The sequence below is a fragment of the Coturnix japonica genome, chromosome 2 (assembly GCF_001577835.2).
Source record: "Coturnix japonica isolate 7356 chromosome 2, Coturnix japonica 2.1, whole genome shotgun sequence".
NCBI lineage: Eukaryota > Metazoa > Chordata > Aves > Galliformes > Phasianidae > Coturnix > Coturnix japonica.
Window position 1 is genome coordinate 29,384,118 of NC_029517.1, and position 19,178 is coordinate 29,403,295.

Below are 19,178 nucleotides of genomic sequence, written 5' to 3' on the forward strand. Positions count from 1 at the left end.
TCAGCACTGGGAGCTGCTGGGATTCTGATTTATAGGGCAGCGGGCCGGGAGGGCTGGCTCACCTGGCACAGACCCCAGAGCACCAGGTAGTGCAGGTACACCTCATGCACTCAAAGCTGGCGTGATATCAGCTGCGATGCGTTTGTTCAGCGGCTTGTAATGCAAACAGGAGGCGAGGTGCCCTTTGTACCGCAGCCATCTGGCAGCCCACGTTGGGGTCCGGACCAGTGGGGGGGTGTCATCCCCTGTATGGCCGGCAGGGGTCGCTATGGGACCGCTCATCTGCAGTGGGGTTCCCATGGGAAAGATGGTGGTCGCGGCCACCACTGATGCTCTTCCAGGTTCAACATAAAGTAAAGCCTCGTCCTCATAAATAATGCTTTAAAATCGATGTATGTGTTTTCTGTGTGATGTGCAGCCACCACAGACCTCGTTGTTGTGCTGCTACAGAAAATCTCTCTGTATTTCTGGGCTTGCCACTCCCGGGAGATGCTGAGGGAGGGGCTGGAAGCATCAGGGTGGATGAAACACTTCTTGTTTTACCTGTAATCTGAACGTGAAACTCCCACTGTGATACAGAACGAATCGGGCGGTGCTGTGTGTTTATGTCATGACGTACGTTGCCTCCTGTGCTTTGTGCTCCTCTCAGCCTGAGCCCATTTCCCCACCAGCAAAGTGAAGGTCTGAGGCTTTGCTCCTTCCCATTGCTGCCAACTTTCCATTGCACGTGTAGGCTGCTGGTCTATTGGGGACTACATCAGAACAAGCCAACTCATTCCATAGAGGTAGAGAAGAACCTGGTGATCAAGTAGCAATGAGTCCAGTCCCACAGTGCTTCCATTCATTACTCAGGTTAGACTCTGAAGAGCAGGCATCTTTCAGCCCTTTCTTCTGAGTTAATGAAGGAAGCTTCTTTTGCCTCTCATGTTTATCAAATCCTTTCAAATCCTGCAAAGCCTTTTGGTTTATTACAAGATATTTACAATGTGGGAAGCACAGAGTCCGTGACTAAGAAACTGCTCATGACAACAACTCATTATCTTGCAGTTTATAACGCATGATTATCCATGGATTATTGATTTTCCTCTCTGAGTGGATAATAGGACTATTAGCAATGGAATTAGAAGTGAGGAGCAGTGCGTAAACCTGGATAATCCCATATTTCTAGATGTTTGTTCATTTTTCCTTGTATCACTTGAATATTCACACAATACACAGGCAAAAGTAAACCTACTTTTTGTCCCCAATTAAATGGAAACGCTGATGTGCCTTAGGAGGCCATTGCTATTTTATAATCATGTGGAGACTTATATGGTGAAACAGTAGTGTTTTAAGATCCGCTTCAAATGAATGTCCTATGACAAATTGATTAGATTAGATTAACTCATTTTGCCTAACATTTTAAGGCAGCATTTCTGTAAGATACTGAGGATGCCAGGATCTGATGAATGACTAAAATAAGAAATAACTATTTAATTTTTTTTACAAATTAGAGAAATGAATCACATTGGTCATATCTTAAAAGTCAAGCTCCCTTTAGAGACATAGAAAAGCAAGACCCTCTATAAGAAGACAGTAATTGTCTTCAGCCCTCCAAATCTGAATGCCACTGCGTATTTTGCATAGTTTGAGATAGATCAGTTGTTTCTCACATTCTCATGCAAGCTGCTTTGTTCAGACCATAGATTTAAGACACTCTTTGTGCCCAGAAAGATGTGTTCCAAGCTCAAAGGTGAGCACAGAGCAGTTTGGTCTGATCAGTGCCTTCCCAGAATGTGGGCAAAGAGTTCAGGCCGGGCCACTTGCCAGGCTGGGAAATAAGAAATGATGGATCAGTGTCTTAAATCAGCATGCACAACAGCAACCACACATGCAGTGTATGAGTAGGATGATGGATGATACCATTTACCGAATGTGAAAGTTTGCTTTGATTATTTTTTCTTCAAAATTGAGGGTGAACGGTAAAACGGGCATAACATCCAGCACTGCATTTGCTTTTCTTAAGAAGAATATTAAGACCTGACATTGGTACGTTGTAGGTAATACAGACAGCAATAAGCGTTTTTAGCTAAGAAACTGTAAGGCAAAGAAAGGAGTACAGTTAATGTTCCTTCTGGGAAATCCTTCCGTTTTATTAAGTATCACCATTTATTAATCGTATCTAGGCAATTCCTGGCTTAATGGTACATTCAAAGTAGATTATTTGAAATTGAATTTGGAATTCATTCAAAATGCAGCTGTGTCATAATGTAGAAAAGTCTTCATTCTTTGGAGGTCTCATCTGTACATTAACCCCTTTCCTCTCCATGGGAAAACCAACAGCTTACGTATGTTAGAATGCAGTTAAAGTACTGGCACTGCAAAAGGATTTCTCAGATGCTTTTTCTTTTCCATGTTTCTAGAGTTTCCTTGGGAAATATGCTGTCTGACCTCCTGAGGGAGCAAAGCATCTTCTCCACAGATTAGGCTGGAAAGCTGAGGAGGAAAGCAGCCATTTGCTTCGTTCAGCCTTGTGCTGTGTGGGTTGTAATGTGAGTTTCTGTAAAATGGAACCAGCTTCGAGTACCCCGAGCGATTCCTATCAAAGCACTGACATTTCCAGATAAGGAGAACATGAGCTCCTACGTTGTCTTTCTTGTCAGCTTCAGCAGGCTGATTCTTAGTCCTGTGTTGTAAAATATTGCTGCGTATTTACCTGAGCTTTTCTTTTCAGTGCTGAATGACTAGAATTGCTGGGAGGATTTCTACGTTGCGTAGGGAAGAAAATGACTTTTTATTTATGAGACAGAAACAGTCCAGTAGAACAAATGGAAAGTGCAATGTTTATATGTCTGGAGTTAAGGAGCAGAGAGTGTTACGAGGGCAATTTAATGGGACAAAGGCCCCTCGGGTATGTTAAACCCTCAGGAGGCAGTTGAGAGAAGGAAATTAATTCAAGAACGTCTTGCCAGCCAGGTTATTGATATTAGGAGTGGAATTCACCAAGAGCTGCGTGGGAGGGAGAAGCCTGGTGTTGTTGGCTGCTGTGTGAAGTGGGCATGGCCAGGAGCTGGCATCTCCTCAGCCTTATTTGCTGCTGGATCCTGGTGAATATCGTGCTTTTTAAGGTGCTTTTCTGAGGTCTGGTCCTTGCTGTGGTGGTGATCCAACCCAGCTAGACCAGGGCCCCACTTCTTCCTGTTCCATTGCCTATGGGCAAGCAGGGATGCACAGCAGTGTCAAAAACAGACATTTCACATTTGTCATCATGGTTTCCTGAAGGACCTCAGTTGGCTTCAGGCACGCACTGGTGGAGGGACTCAGTACAAGGGCTGATGAGGGGCACCCCATCTTCACACCGTGCTCCTTAGAGAGGCTCTGCTGGTGGCTGTCTGAAGTCCACACTGCTGAGGGACACCATTCATACCTGCTATTGGGTTCCCCTCATTGCAACAACAAAAGAGGTCCCAAAGCATCTTCTCTCAATTAGCTCAAGGAGAAATGACACTTCACCACTTGTGTAATGAGTTCAATAACATTTAACATTCACTTAATACTGAGTTCGGTTGCCGACCACAAAATAACACGAGGCCAATAGAGATTTGCGGTTGTGACGCCACAGATAACCAGATTGAGAGACAACCACTTTGTTTATCACTGAATTCCAAAGCTGCTATCATCAGTACCCACTGATGTCATTCCTACAGCAGTACTGGGAAGCCTTAGTTACACAGGAAGGTGGGCACCATATAAACACGTATCCAAAAAGTGGCCATTGCCACAGGTAGCAACTCATGAGAGACATGCAGGACTGCAGCACTGCTTAATTGCCTTCTGGATGTTTTTTCATAGGTTAACTATTCTTGTTATTACCCCAGTTTTGGAAGCCAAAGCTGTTCAAAAGGTGGGTTGCTTCTGCACTGAGATGAGCCTCTTTGGCTTTTGGGTTGGCATGGCACACAGACACTGGTTTTCCACAGTGGGCCTCAGCAGCTGGCACTAAACCAACTGTGGAGCATCACAGCGTTGCTAAGTCCCAGTGATGACCACCTCTAATACATTGCTCAATATGCCAAACAGAGACAGTATGAAACAGAAAACCATAAACTGACAGGTTTACTGGTGCAGACCGTGCCCATGGCCCTACTCAAGACTGCCTTGTTACTACAACTGTTTAGCAGCAGCCTTTCCATCCTGCCTTTTAAATTTGCTGGTGCCAAACTGCTGCAGGCCAAAAGCAGTCATTTCACATTTGGCTGCTACCTGTTACCATTCCTTCCCTTCCCAGCGAGCACATGCTTAACCCCTATGGGGCCTGCTCTATTTCTTTCCTTTGGTGTTCGCATTTAAGTGTATTGTATTTAAATCTTTTGTGTTGTCTAGTTTGGACTGTGAGTGTTGAAATTGATTTTAACAAGGCTAAACCAGAACACCTGAATTAATCTTCATTGCAAAAGGCTGTGCCCCAGTGCCTCAGCAGCAGCCAGAGGAGCAGCCCTTTAACAGGGAGGCCCCTCAAAGGAATGGCTCTGGCACAGAGAAGAGCAGGGATAAAGCTTCCAACAAGTTCCATCAGGAGAAGCCTGGATCATCTGCATCAAGAGCCTGCACTCAGCATGAGGTCAACAACACACAACTGACTTCCCATGCTCTTTGACTATTCCTCCCTAATACAATTGGGGTCATTGCTGAACCAGCATCAGAAGAATCCCCAAGACACACGAAAGCTCCCCAACACATTGTGGCAATAGAAGCCTCATTTACCTCCTGATAGACCTGCTCCAGAGCTGCAGCCCTGCTCACTGCCCTTGCTGCACCCTCAAAGTAAGATAGGTTGTCACAGAACAGGTAGTTATCTGGTTTAGGTGCAAATTTTGCTCCATAGCATTTGTGTTAGATGCTTCACAGAGTAGATCTGCAACACTAAGTCTTCTCTGTTTATATTCAACCTGCATCTCAGGCATTTGTTAATCTAAAGTATTTTCCAGTTCATTTGGGCAAGCACAAGGAATGTGTTACTGAGTTTCAGATAACTTTCGGTCATGAATGGGCATGCAGCTTCTCACACCTAAGGATTAAAGCCAAAGCTGCTTTCTGTTTGAATACGTGTGCACTTTGTTCTGGTTACCAGCTAACCCACCAGACCTCCAGACAGTTCTTGAACACCTCCACAGGCGGTGACTCCACCACCTCCCTGGGCAGCCTGTTCCAATGCATCTCCACTGTCAGAGAAGTAGTTTTTTCTAATATCCAACCTGAACTTCCCCTGGTGCAACTTGAGTCCGTTACCTCTTGTCCCATCAATGTTACCTGGGAGAAAAGGCCAACTCCCACCTCACTCTAAACTCTTGTCAATGAGTTGTAAAGAATAAACAGTCCCAGCAACAACTCTCACATGCCACAGCTGGTTCTGTTAACACATACCTTCAGCTTCCCCTCTTCTGCATTAAAAGGTGGGACTCACAAATATCTGGCACCTTCAGCCTTGCTTGCACATTGACGACTCAAACAGACGCAACCTGAACAGCTTTTACCTCACACCCAGCAGCTATTTCCAAAGCTGCTCAAAGCCTTTGCACATCTCCTGGCATCCCTCCTTCAGCCTTCCTGCCTGACAGCGCCTCTCTGAGGCAGGCGGTGTAGTAAATTCCTTTATTAAAGGGTCACACGTATTGTCTGCATTAAGATTTTGGTGATGTAAATTGTGTTCATAGAGGCCCTTCTGTAGGCCACATGATTGAAAAAGTGACATAGACAACAAAGCCTAAAGCCATACTTAGGCATATACATATATGTGTCTTAAATGATATATGATTATCTAAATATACACGTGTACATTCTTCCTCTCCCCAGAAACAGTTCATGAAGTAGAATAAATAGCATCAGTTTGGAACGTGTGATCCAACAGCAATTCCTCTCCAACTGCTTTATTTCCTCTCTTACTGCAGGGAAGTACTTCAGTCTTGGGACTATGAAATCCAATTGGTAGACAGAAGAAATTGAGTTCTTCAGGTTTCTTTTCACATCCAGTAACTTTGAGCATGACTAAGTGGCAGCATTTTGCTGGAAGCTGTACATAGCCAGCAGCGCCTCTGCTGCACATTGTCAATCAGCTGGAGTAGTGACTGTCACAGGCACATTCACCTTCATGCACAAGAAGTGCTTTTAAGGTGGTTTTACAGCACTTAGAATTTTAACATTACTCTAGCAATAAACCTCTGGTTTAACAGGAGCACAGAGTTAAAAGAATGGAGGGTAAGATAAATCCAGGCCTGCAATGTGAGCATTTTGTGTTTTCAACAGCTTCCCCCATTATGCTGCTGGCCATGAAACCAGCCCCTGCAAAGCTGAAGAAAAGTTCAGTGCTGCAGGCCTGGCTTTGAGCTACACCACCCATGTCCCTGCTTCATTCACATGCAGTTAAGACCTGCCTTTACTGCATTTCCCCCGTCTGTTCACTTGATTCCAATTATAACTAAATCTAACACGCAAATCTAAACAATACAGTTCACACAACTAAATCATAGATCAGAAATGTAACCCAGAACTGGATGCTTCACTTCAAGCCAGGAACACACAATTTCAAGAAGGAAACCTTTTAAAAACCGAGATTTAATTTCCATTGTATTTATATTCTTACTGCTTAATCAAACCCACATGGAAAACACGGCACTCAATGAAACTACAGAATTAACATTCCAACAGACCACCCTGTTCTTAAGCCTAGAACTGATCCCCAGCTGAACAGGTTGTGCCCCCAACTGCCCATGTCTGCTTTCACTTTTCCTCTTGGCACGACTGACCATCGCACAATACCTCCTGCTTTTAGTTCTGCCTATAGGCTCAAGTCGTCACCATCAGTGTTGTGTTTCTTCAAACAGTCACAATGCTTCTGTGTAAAACTTGCACCCCTTGCAGCTCATGAGCCTTCCTGCCTCATTTAGCAATTCGTTACTCATATTGATTTTATTTACTGCGCAAGGGTTAAGAACAGCTCTACTTACTTGGCAGCACTCCATACAGTCTCTTCCTTCTCTCTAAAGATAGTTAACTATAATGGCTCTGTGTTGTGTCTTTTTTTCCCAATATCAATGGTTTGAGCATTGATGGCCCTCACTGGTTTAGCTTAGTTAATGGCATTTGAAATAATATATTGCTATGGTATCATGAAAAGCCATGAGAACTCAGGATTTGGAGCCCACTTCGTTTCCAATTAACACACAGCAGAAATGTAGGGTAACATGTTATGCAAGTGAAGTATTTGATGCACATTACATTTCAGGTACTTATTAAAGCATCTCAAGAGGTAAGGGCTTCATTCGTATGCTGCAATTACAGATGAAGCTCTTCAGTTCATTTGGTCGATGCGCAGTCTGGCAGTTTAACATCTCAGGAAGTAATTACCAAACGGCAATCACATGGACATCAAAGTTCAGAGCAGAACCCGAATCCTGCTCCTCTGGCAACTCATGGCACTTTTTGCTCTGCACTCTCTGCCTTCTCCCTAGCTGCACTCACAGTCCTACTCCTGCCTTCTTCCTTCCAGTCCCTCAAGCAGTCCCTATGTGAGAGCACACCTGTGTTATAATCTCAGCAGCAGCAGCGCAAATGTTCTCCCATATATTTGCTCTTAAAGGCAAGAACTGCAAGAGCTCATCTTTAACAGCCAGTTAGTATGAAATGCACCTTTTCTCCACAGTTTGCTCTATGCCATCAGCTCACTTAACAGCAACACAGGGGACAGAGATGTGACTGGAAACAAAATAAGAGCAGTCTTGAAAAGCAAGCAGTACAGATCTCCATTATTATTTGGAACCTTCACACTTGCATGATGCTACTTGGTGAGCAGTACCACCACTGGCCCTGTCAGCCTCACCTCCCCAACCCTTCCATGCTGCCATTTGCCCCTTCTCTGCTTTGTGAAAGTTCTACACAGGCCTCCAAGCCTCAGCGCTTCCCCGCTCACAGGTGGGACCATGACTGAAGAGCAAAGCCCACTGCTTGTGACCAAATAAGTGTCACCCAAGGAAGTGAAAAAAATCTATCTTCCATGAACATTTAATCCCACGTTTTACTATTTTGGACAGCTAAAGAAGCATATACTTTCTTCCAATGGGACTCAACTTTTACTTTTCATACTTAAGCTAGTTAACACTCTAACAGCAGCAGGACCTGAAGGAGCTGCTGTAGTGAGGTGGGATCTTGGGATGTGCTCACAGGAGCTGGCAGTCAGCACAGTGAGCACAATGGCACTCACCTGGACAGCTCTAATGACTGTAAGTCCTGCTGTTGGAAGGTCCCACATCACTGGGCTGGAGGAATAAGCAGGGCCTGCTCCCCTGACTGTTCTTCATCAGTGATCTTTCACTACATTCCCAATGCAGGCACACTTTCCAACTCCCTCCACTTCAGATCAACCCATTTCTTTGTGAAATCCTTCTTGATTCCTAAAGCTTCTGTTACTTCAGAGTTCTCTCGTTACCACAACTATTAACAGACTATCCCACTGTCCTTCTTAAGCAGATCATGGTACTAACTACTCCATACTATAACTCACAACTGTGCGGTGTATTAATTGCTCATACCTGTATTCAAACATCTCCTACGTCACACAGCTGATAAAACACAGTGTAGAGAGAGGCTTCTGCTTGCTTAGATGGGGCCACTTAAACACACTGTTACTCACTACTGTGGGTCTCTGGTGAGTGAAGTTCTCATAACTAGACCTGCAAGTTACTACAGACTTAGTACTACACATTAAGGATGTTAATGTACAAACAGCTCAACACTCACCAGTGAGACTTTTATAATAACCAAAGTACAGAACTTTACTACAACTGAAAAGCATTTACAGCAGCTCTGCAGGAGGCCACGTGTTGCTGCAAGGATGTAGTTTTCAAAAGTGGAAAGGTTAAGAGCTATTAGAAAACTGGGTAAAACCACTGCTGCACAGAAAGCCAGTACTGCCTCACAGTCCAACCCAAGTCAAAATAAAGTGGCAACCATTCAACCATTCATCAGCAGCCTAATGCTTTCTATTCATAAAGCACAGGACTTTGTACGCTCACTTGTGAAAGTTATGCTGGTATAATCCAGCATGTAATTACTTTTGTATTGGCTATACGAAGCCAAGTTTCAGCTCCCTGAGTCTGCAGTTAATTACAGTGAGGTTTCAGCACAACACCTTGTGTCTTAAATATAGGTTCAGCTGCACTGAGCTATTTTCAATACCATTAGCCCCAGTCACTCAACAAACAAAGCTCAATCACATAAAAGGTTATTTCTGGAGTACAGTAAGCACAATTAACTGTAGTTGATTTTCTAGTCTGTTACAAAAAGCAAGAAAATAGTCTCACTTGAATAGCATTTGCCAATTTTTGTTTGCAAATCCCACTTCCCTCCCAAATTAAAGCAGAAAATAAGTTTGGGATTGCATAGCAGTTCCAGTTTGCACTAAGAACCCACACACTGTCAAACTCACTGCCCCAGAAGCAGTTTGGCCTCTTCAAGCCATGAGGTACCACCGAGGTACCCCCATGGCTGCAGCAGCTCTGCTTCCCATTCTGCAGCTGACAATGCTGGCACACACAGCCCTGTGCGGGTAACGTGTATCCTACATAGCACTTCCATCCTGCTTTCCTAAGAAAAAGGGCCATCACTAACACTGAAAGCCAAACAAATGGAACTCCACAACCCACTGAAATACAGCCACAGTCACATAGCCTGCCCTGAGTGAGCTTCCACAGCGCTTCAGTTTGACTGGACCCAGAAATGTTTCTTGAACAGAGCTGCCCAGGCAACAGATATAAACATCCCAGTGTCACTACTGCTTTTTGGAGTCAGCTCATGACTTCCAATACTTTGTTTGTATTTCACTGGACCCTGTGGTCTATTTATAAATTGTTTATCACACAGTTGCTAGAAGTCAGCAAGTTTACTTCTGTTTTTAGTAAAGCAGCACAATTGAGTTCAATGAAAGCACACGTACCAAATTGGTTCTTTTCACTACTTTCTACAGCATTTTTAGGCCACAGATGGAAGCATTATATTTGTGCTTAAAAATTCACCAGCACAAAACGTAATCTCTGGAAAGGCACAAGAATTGTCCTCGATGCATCATGCCCAGTAGCATCCTGAGACTAAGTACCCACAGGCTGTGCAGTTTGCCTTCAGCCTATATTCCCTTGGGCCACACCAGATGTGTTCAGCTTTCACTTTCAGAGTATTTGACAGCAAGCTCCTTTCCTATTCTCCAGCTTCCAGAATAATAAATAGGTTGATGTCACTTCTTTGGACTCTGCCCCTTCAAATGAAAGGCTTGTTGGAAATTCATGTAATTTACTCAGCATGCTCATTTGCTGCTCTTCCAATCAAGAAAGGGATACAATTAGACACTTCAGGTTTCCAAAAAGGATCATAATGTAAAGCTGCAGGAATGCACCTCCAGCAATGCATTACCTAAGAGAAATGGCCAAGAAGCCACTGGAAAATAAGTCATATCGATGCAGTTACGTAGTTTGACATCCAGACTTTATTTTAAATGCCATCATGAGTTTTGGGGTGCTTTCTTGTTTGCTTTCTGATTTGTTTCCTGTTCTTAGCAATCTTCCTCAAACATCATCCTTAAAGGGTAAGACAGAACCCTTAATTCTCTACTGAATGCACGTTGCTTTTGGTACACGTTTCTGATGGCCAAAGTCATAACAAGGCCAGAAAGCTTAAACTGCCATAGGACCGTTATGATCAACACATTTCAAGACAAGAATAAAGCACACAACCTGAAGCGTGGAGCTCTTTTAGCCCTACCTTAATGGCACGTGACCTCCCATATCGAAGCAGAAGCACCACCAAGAGGTCACTGTTCCAGTAGGACTTGCAGGACAGGAGGCACTGCGTGTCTCAGGCATGTGGCAAGGATAAGCCAAGGGACACTAAGAGGTCAAGCTGCACTCACCTTGCTGTCACAGCTACCCAGCTTGAGCAGCGTGGAGCTAAAGCAGGCAGAGAACTGGCTCCAAAAGCGATGAACTCTTTCTTCCCACTACGGCTGGATACAAGCCTGCTATTCATCCCTATTCTGAAGTTATAACTGGGCTGAAGTTATACTGAACTAAGCTAAAATTTGAACATGCTACATTTACCCTGAAGGAATACACATATGCTCATTTCTGTGGGTTTTCAGAACTATAATCATCTACAGCTTTAGCCAGCAAATCTGAGAAAATCTTTTTAAGATCTACTGGCCTCAGAAAGCCTATTTAGTAGTACAGAACTGGAAGTTTCAATTTGCACTACAGATCCCATTAGGCTGGAACCACCCCTAAATCAAATAGAGTGGGACTACAGCCCCAGCAATACAAGGTGTTTCCCTATAACTGCACTGATCAAACAGTTACAGACACCACACTTCCAAGCCCTTTTTAGCAGACGTCACACTGCACAACATAAAGCAGCAGGCAATTGGCCAAAAATGGTTAGCAAAAAGGATTCCTTAAACCTCCAGCATCCAAATATAGCCCTAGCTGGTCACATGGGCTGCCATACAGTAAGTGCTCCTCACTTTACCTACCCTCTGATTAAACGGTTTGAGCTAAAAGATATGTACTTAGAATAGCATTTCAGTTTCCAGCTCAATTCCATGAAGTATATAATCTAGCTGTACCTTCCACGGTCAGACAGGCAGGAAAGAAAAGTTAGTTTAGGTTTCCAGTGAGCACAAAGGAGTTGATTAGCTACACAGAACTAACAGAATATGAGACCCCCCCTAACATTTATAATATATATATACACACACACAAGCACACACACATATATATATGTGTGTATCTATATATGTACACACATAGAGCAGCATAACTAACATCCCACAGAATGCAGCCACTGTGAAAGGAGCTTCACTCACTAACCCTGCTGTATGTAATGATTAATACTTTACAAATGGCACTACCCACTCCACCCATCCTTCAGCAATTCCTGCCTTTCTTATCACCCTCATTATGTTCAGAGCTGACCAGCTGAAGATGCCCACGGTTCCATGTATATGTTCCACGGTTGCATTTATATATTGAAGAACTGTGCAAAGTATCTGAAATGGGCCACTCTTGTATTGCAACCAGACTCCAGCTTCACTGAGGTGGAAAACAGTCGAGCTAGGCCATTCCCAGCCCTTAAAGACCACGTTCATGTTGGCTGTAACACAGGTGAGAAGTATACTAGTATAGAATGCTGGAACCTGTATTAATAAGCACCAGTTCCATTGGCCCTTCCAAAGCACTCCGTCCCTATGGGGTGAGGACCAAGCACTGCAGCACTGGCTCATGGCACATCACACAACTTCTGAAGAAGCAGAGGCTCACTCAAGTAACCATAACTTGACAGCAGTTGGGGGCTTGCAGGGTTCCTAAAGAGGAAAGAAAACTCAGTACCATCAGGCCAGGTCACAGCATTCAAACAGCAAACTTACATACAAGTTACAATAGAAAACATAGCAAAGGAGCTGTGACATAAGTATGAAGCGTTTTGTCCAGCTCCAGCCCACAGTTCACCTACAGCTCAGTGACACAAAGCACAACCAGGAGCCGTGCCCGGCAGCTCAGCACACCCACACCCGACTCAGTTTCACCGGCACCACATTCAAGCCCACGTTGGGGTCGGGCACCGACCGCACCCTGCAGACCCCCAGACATCGTGTTATTTCGATGCCCAGCAGAGCAGCCAGCAGCAGCAATGTACGGCTTCCATCCGGCTGCGGGCAGGGCGCTCCCCGGGCCTGCCACGGCGGAGCAGTGACGTGTCCACCTGAACGAGCCGCTCCGCCGCCGCAGCAGCCCCCGGAGACAAAGTTCTGTAGTGCACTGACTGCTATCGTAACCAGAGTCTGAGTGTCACAGAACTTTGCTTCAGGAGACCGGATCCTCCTCGGGCTCGGGGCAGCGCGGAGCTCCCCTCCTGCAAAAGGAATAGGGCAGGGTTATGTGAGGCGCAGGAATCCCTCCGCTATCGGAGGGAGGGCGGCTGTAAGCACCGAGCCGAGCGGCAGCAATGCCCCCCCAGCCCCGGCTGACAGCGCACGGCAAGGCCGCCCCTCAGCCCTCCTCAGCCCGTCTCGGAGCGGCGCCCCCCGCCTCCCCCACGCCGCACCGCCGAGCGCAACAGGTCCGCCCCGCTCCACCAGCTCCCCCGCTTCGGCTCGGCCTCGAGTCCCGTCCGGACACGGCGGCTCCATCGCCCCGCTCCATCATCATCATCATCACCCCGCTCCATCATCCCGCTCCATCTTGACTTTTGCCGACGTGGAAATTTTGGGTTCGGGGACGAGCCGTTCTCTTATTGGCCAGAGGCGGGCGGGTTCGGAGGTCACGGCTGCTGTCGCCGCTCCTCGCCAAGGCGCCTCGCTCCGAGGCCACTCCCCCATCCCGCAGCACACACGCCCACCGCCCCCCGCGGGCGGGGCCGGCAGTTGAGGCCGTTGTTGGCGGGGGGAGGGAGCGCTGAGGGACGGGCTGTGTGTGGGGGCTGTGTGAGAGCGGCCCCTGCTCGGCCTCGGGTAGTTGTGGTGCCTGCCCCGACTGAGGGTTGTGAGCAGTGTCACACTTGATTTGCAGGCATGTTCCCTCAGCCTGATGTGCCTGACGTGCAAACTCAGGTGGATCGGTTTCCTGAAGTGAGTTTCCCACTCCTCTAGGTTGGTTCTGTGTGTGTGGAGAGCCTGACGTGGCCATGAGAAGCACAGATGGAGCAGTGCTATAAAGCACAAAACTGCCCGAATTATTACGAAGTGCCTATGTGTTTAAAAGCGACAATTCCTGCCATAGTTTTCTCTCATACATAGGAATAGGGTGACCAAACCTAAGCCACACTGCTGCCCATGGCTGTTCCTCAGCCCAGCCACCCACCCTGCTGGGATGGCTGATGTTGAGGCCCAAATGTGCCCTGAACTCCTGGGGTGAGGAGTACCAACCTGCCCTGCAGCGGGATGCACACACAGGAGAAGCCCATCCTCCTCCTCACTGCAGGATTACTGCTAAGCTAGTGCTGCCATCTCAGAATCTAGAAGGGAAATAATCTGAATAACATCTTAAAATATGTTCTTGTTAGTTTATATCCAGAAAAAACAACATTAAAGTGTCATGTGAGGGGAGGAATAATCTTGGAAGAATCTCTTACCTTTATACACTTGTATTTTGTCTCCTTCTTTTTAGCTCCTTTGTCTGCAGAGCCAGAAATGGCAAGTCTTGGGCGAGCCTTTCTGCTGTGTCTATGAAGCGTGTTCCTGCCTTCCTGCCTGCGCCTTCACTGTGCCGCTCGTGCCTCAGCCCTGTCCCATCCCGCTCCATTTTGCCATGGATGGATTGTTTCCTGTCTTCCCATTCCTGCTCTATCCCTGGCCCCACAGCGTGCTCCCCTGTGCTAGGCCACAGAGTTGGCCTTGGTTACGTTGTTGCCACCGCCGCGTGTATGAGAATATTGATTTTACAGTGTGTGTGCTCTGTAAAAAATCAATATTTCAGTAGATTGAGCAGAGCATGCGGCGGTGTAATGGAGCCCAGCCTGCTAATGTAACATGCAGGGGTCCTCATTCAGAGATTGAGGTCAGTCAGAAAATGGAAATGTGTTTTCTTGTTTTATTGTCTGTTTCAGATTTAACGTAGGTGTTTATGTTTTCGTGTTTAACCTATAGCAGCCATAGAGTTGCTTTGAATGTACATCCAGCAGACGACGTGCATAAAGACATGCCTCGGTTGGACAGCCTGTTTTTAGAGCTTAGTAAATCCCCTCTTCCCCTTCCCCATCCATTAAGCAACAGCTGTGAAGAGAAATCAGTCATTTTTGCTTCTTCAAATAAAAAATAGTTCTCTGTCATTTGGTGCAAACTTGTGTTCTGAGAACGTAATTAACCATTTGCGGTGCTTTTAATGAGTGCTGGTGTAACTGCATGAATCAAACAGCTTCATAACTGGGGACGAGTGAAAACAACGAGGGAGGGAGGAGAAATAGCAAACGTACAACAGAAAACCAGAGTAACAACCCCACTGATTTAAACGGGGCTGGGATTTTAGGCAGAGTGTTCTCTATGGTCCATTATCTGCTTCTGAAATCATTGCATCATTCCTTAACGTTTAGCGAAAGCATTTCTCGAAACGACACATGAAACCACTGCATTCCCTGGTGCAGAGTCAAGATGAGTGCAAGCTGGCTGTGGTTTCACATCGTCACGGAGGCTTGGTACAGCTCTATCAGTCCTTAATCATTTTATCTTCTGCCTTTGTCAGCGGCTATTTCTCACCTACCACATCCTCCCCCTGCAGCAGTGAATACAGACCTGCTCAATGTGCACAGGCGTGTTATGTCTGTGTTACCATGCTTTGTGCTGAATGGTGCGCAGGCAGAGATGAGGTGGGGCCCACATGTAAAAAGGCAAAGGTGTTTATTGGCCCTCATTGGTTGGAGGCTGACAGGCAGTCCTGGCTGGGGAGGTTTGCAGGACTGGAGCTGTAGCATCAGCTTCCAGTTACAATTCTGGTTTAAGACGTGGCTGATGTAAATGGCTTCCAAATGTAACATGCCGTTACCCACAGTTGCTTACTGCATGGGAATTTCTTAAGTATCACTTGATTTTCTTCAGTCACTGGCTTATATTTCTAACGTTTATATATCTCACTATTATGAACAAGCATTCATTATTTTCAAGCATGAGTGTTGGTTTTTTTTTCCCTTACAGAAAACCACTAATTTCAGCATTTTATCTTCAGTTATCATTAAGAAATCAAATGCAGTAGGAATGGTAGCAATGCTCTAGTATTACCAGTTGTTGGGAAGCTATGCACTTACCACTCTCAGAAGTGTAGTAAATCCTGATGTATTTCAGGAACAGCTTAAAAATAGTAGTGAAAAAAAAACATAGAAAGTACAGTATATTGAAATGCTACACTTTGACTTAATTCTACAACATTTCCACGTGTCAATATGATAAACTTATTCTTCCAAGGCTAAACTTATGTCTGAAGATTAAGAAATAACACTTAGGGCTGAATTTTACCTTAAGAATCCATCTGCTTTGGCAGCATCCTTCCAAGCAAGAAGACTCAGGAAGGTGGGTACTGTATGAGTCAGGTAGGGAGCGTGTGAGACAAAGAATCCAGCTGTGACTTTGTGAAGTAAGGAGGAGCAATTATTGCCCAGTATGTTACCTTAGCTTGAAAGGTGGTAGAGGTCTATGATACCATTTACTGTGATGAAGAAAAGACTCCTTTTAACCAGGGTTCTCTGTCCAGTTTTATGGAAGGGCAGTTTGGTTTCTTGTTTGTTTGCTTTTCATTTGAAAACAATTTGTGCGTTATAAGAATTGCTGTCTAAATGGAGTTTGAAACCAGAGCTATGCGGGATGGAAAATTAATTATCTCATTAGCCAGAGAACTTTAATGGTATTCACACCACTAAGTAAAGTCATAAACATCAATCAATATTACAGAACATTTCAGAACAAAAGCAAACAATTTCTATTAAGGCAGTTTGTAACACTACTTGTTGATAAAAGAAAAACAGAACGTATGAAATTGGTGGCGTATTGTTGTAATTCTTAGCTGCTTATTATCTCAGATTGTTTGCTCTCGATTAAATATGATTTGCGTTGTGTCTATGTAATTCTGTACTTCATTATTATAAGAAACGTGCATTAAAACGGCGCTATAATATCCTAATTGTGAAATCACTATTGAGTAAATGAAGGATAAGAGCAATGTAATGCAGTATTTAACCAAAATGTTATTTCCTAGTGCTGACATTTCCTTGCATCGTGCTGTCATGAAATTATTTGCTAAAGTGAGTAAATAATTACAGATAGCGAAAGTGAGTCAGTGATAAAGTCAGAGCAAAGAAGCCAGGTTTCCTGAGTTCTCACTCTCTCTCTAAAAATAGAGTTGATATCTCTGTCTGTCATCGTAGAGATGAGTGATTGATCTGAATACGATTTTAGTAGCATCTGCACATCACGAAATAAAGCAAGATCCAGTATCACAATCAAGATACAAGGGCACAGCACAGCACCTTTTCAGTTAAGTCCAGCGGAAAATTTTCTCTTGACTTTAGTAAAAGCTTTATCAGTGCAAAATGTGATGGCATCGAGTGTGTGAGTCATTACATTAATTAGCTTCTCTAAGTTTGCTCATAGCATCTCATAGCGTAGAGATTGGCAGCAGCAAACCCGAGTGTCTCCCACAAAACACAGAGATTCAGAAGGACTGCATGTGTGTTACAGATCGCAACCAGAGCAGCCCTGTCCTCTGTGTTTTTAGGAAGATACCGATGGATCTCTGAGGCTATCAGTGTAAGAGTGTCTGTGAAACATTAATGTTTTGGAAAACAATATATGTTTCAAAATTTGGTTTCATTCTAATTGAAATAAAACATGGTCCTTGCTGATAGAAACAGGCTTAAAAGATAAAATCCAGCTGGAGCAGTCCCTCTTACACCATCTGAAGCTACGTGCCATTGCATAGCTGGCCCAGAAAAAGGCTGCCACACTGCATTGGAGGGACTCAAACCCTTCGGGAACTCCCCGGCGCTGAGCAACTATCTAGTTTGATGGAAAGATGGGAAAGTTTGTTTTTCACTTCTTTTTTTTTTTCCTTTCCAGAAGTTCAATACCGAATCTGAGAAGCTTTACTGGAACAAAATACTTTCCCACAAAACGGTTGCAGTTTAGCAAGTCAGCATTTTCTGATACAAACAAATATATTGTGGGAAAATTCCCGACAGGCTTTACTTTGGAGCCTTTCAGAATAGAATCATGCAAAGGAGAACTATCGGAATGACATTTGCAAAGGGATACACATGAGCTGTATGGATTGCAAATAAAGTGACATAGCGGTATCAAGGACAAAGACTTGAAGGAATGTAACCTTTCCTTCTTAGGGCAGTAAAAGTCCCTGATAGAAGAATCTCAGCCAGAGATAAACAAACAAGCAAATTCTGCACAATTTATCACAAGCGATGACTTAATCAGTTTGTAGCAGCTTCAGTGTGGCTCAAGAGTGTAGGCAGGGCCTGCAGGAGCAGGGCTGAGATTTAGCAGCCAATGGATTCTGGACATAAAAGGCCCAACTTTGTTGAATTATGTATCCTAGGAGTGGAAAGCAGGAGTCATGCTGCTCCGGTTGGTGAGTGGGTGTTTATGTAAGTTATCTCACTGTCCGCTGAGTCTTATGCCATTAGCGCCTGGATAGGGAGCTAGGAGACATGGTTTAGGGGTTTCCTGTGGGTACGGTAAAGGGAGGACGGTTGGACTAGATGATCTTAAAGGTCCTTTCCAACCTCGTGATTCTATGATTCTATGATTCACTGCTGTTTCTGCAGCGGATGTCTACCTGTGTCCTCAGTATTTGATTGCAACTTTTTCTTCAGGCTAGAAAATCTCCATTTATGACCTTCAATGATGAGTGAAAGAATTCATGTGGCAAAACTTAACGATTTAATGTCAGTAAGGCAACCGGCAACTGCAGACTGGCTGAGAGTGCAAAGAATATTAAAGAAAGTCACTCCTTCTTCCCTGCACACGCACTTGTCTCTGGGCCTTTTTAATAAAGAGGCAAAAATGCTGTCGTTGCCTGATACTGGTCTTCCGTGGAAGTCTGAGGAGTAAGGACTTGCAGAGAGCATGTGAGGAAGGAGAACTCTCCTTACATATGGAATAGTCAAAGAAGATGGAGGGTGGAGGAGAAATCAGAGAGGATGTTGGGGGGCAGCTTTTCTCATCCTCCTCCAAACCGTACATTTGTGGGCATCAATGGTTGTGATCAGGAATTAAAGGTAAATTTTCCTGGAAAATCTCTATTTTTTATTTTATTTTATTTATTATATTTATTTCCTTGCTTGTTAGGTTTTTGTACGCATTTTGCCCCTACATGCACAAGCACAAAAATTAGTTGAAACTTACTTGCTAAGTAGCCAAAGCAATAAAATAATAGATAATAATTTCTATTTATTATTATTTTTAAAGCAGTAATTGATTTAGAAATAGCCATTGAACACCTGCTTGATAAAAAACAGAAATCCCCTACCACATTTACTCCATTTTTAGTCTCTTCATCAAACCATGGATTGAAGGAAGAGATGGCTATCCCAGTTCTAGCTCCCTCAGAGACAGCGTGGCTGTGCCCAGTGCTGAACAGCATCACTATTTCCCCAGCAAGGAGCCAGGG

General features: G+C 44.6%; 1 long non-coding RNA gene across 1 annotated transcript; it reads left to right on the forward strand.

The window, feature by feature from the left end:
* Window positions 1-13,038: 13,038 nt before the first annotated feature.
* On the forward strand, window positions 13,039-15,669 carry LOC107309220. Its single transcript, XR_001553118.2, has 2 exons — window positions 13,039-13,642; window positions 14,181-15,669. It is a non-coding gene; the product is annotated as an uncharacterized LOC107309220 (long non-coding RNA).
* The last annotated feature ends 3,509 nt before the right edge of the window (window positions 15,670-19,178 follow it).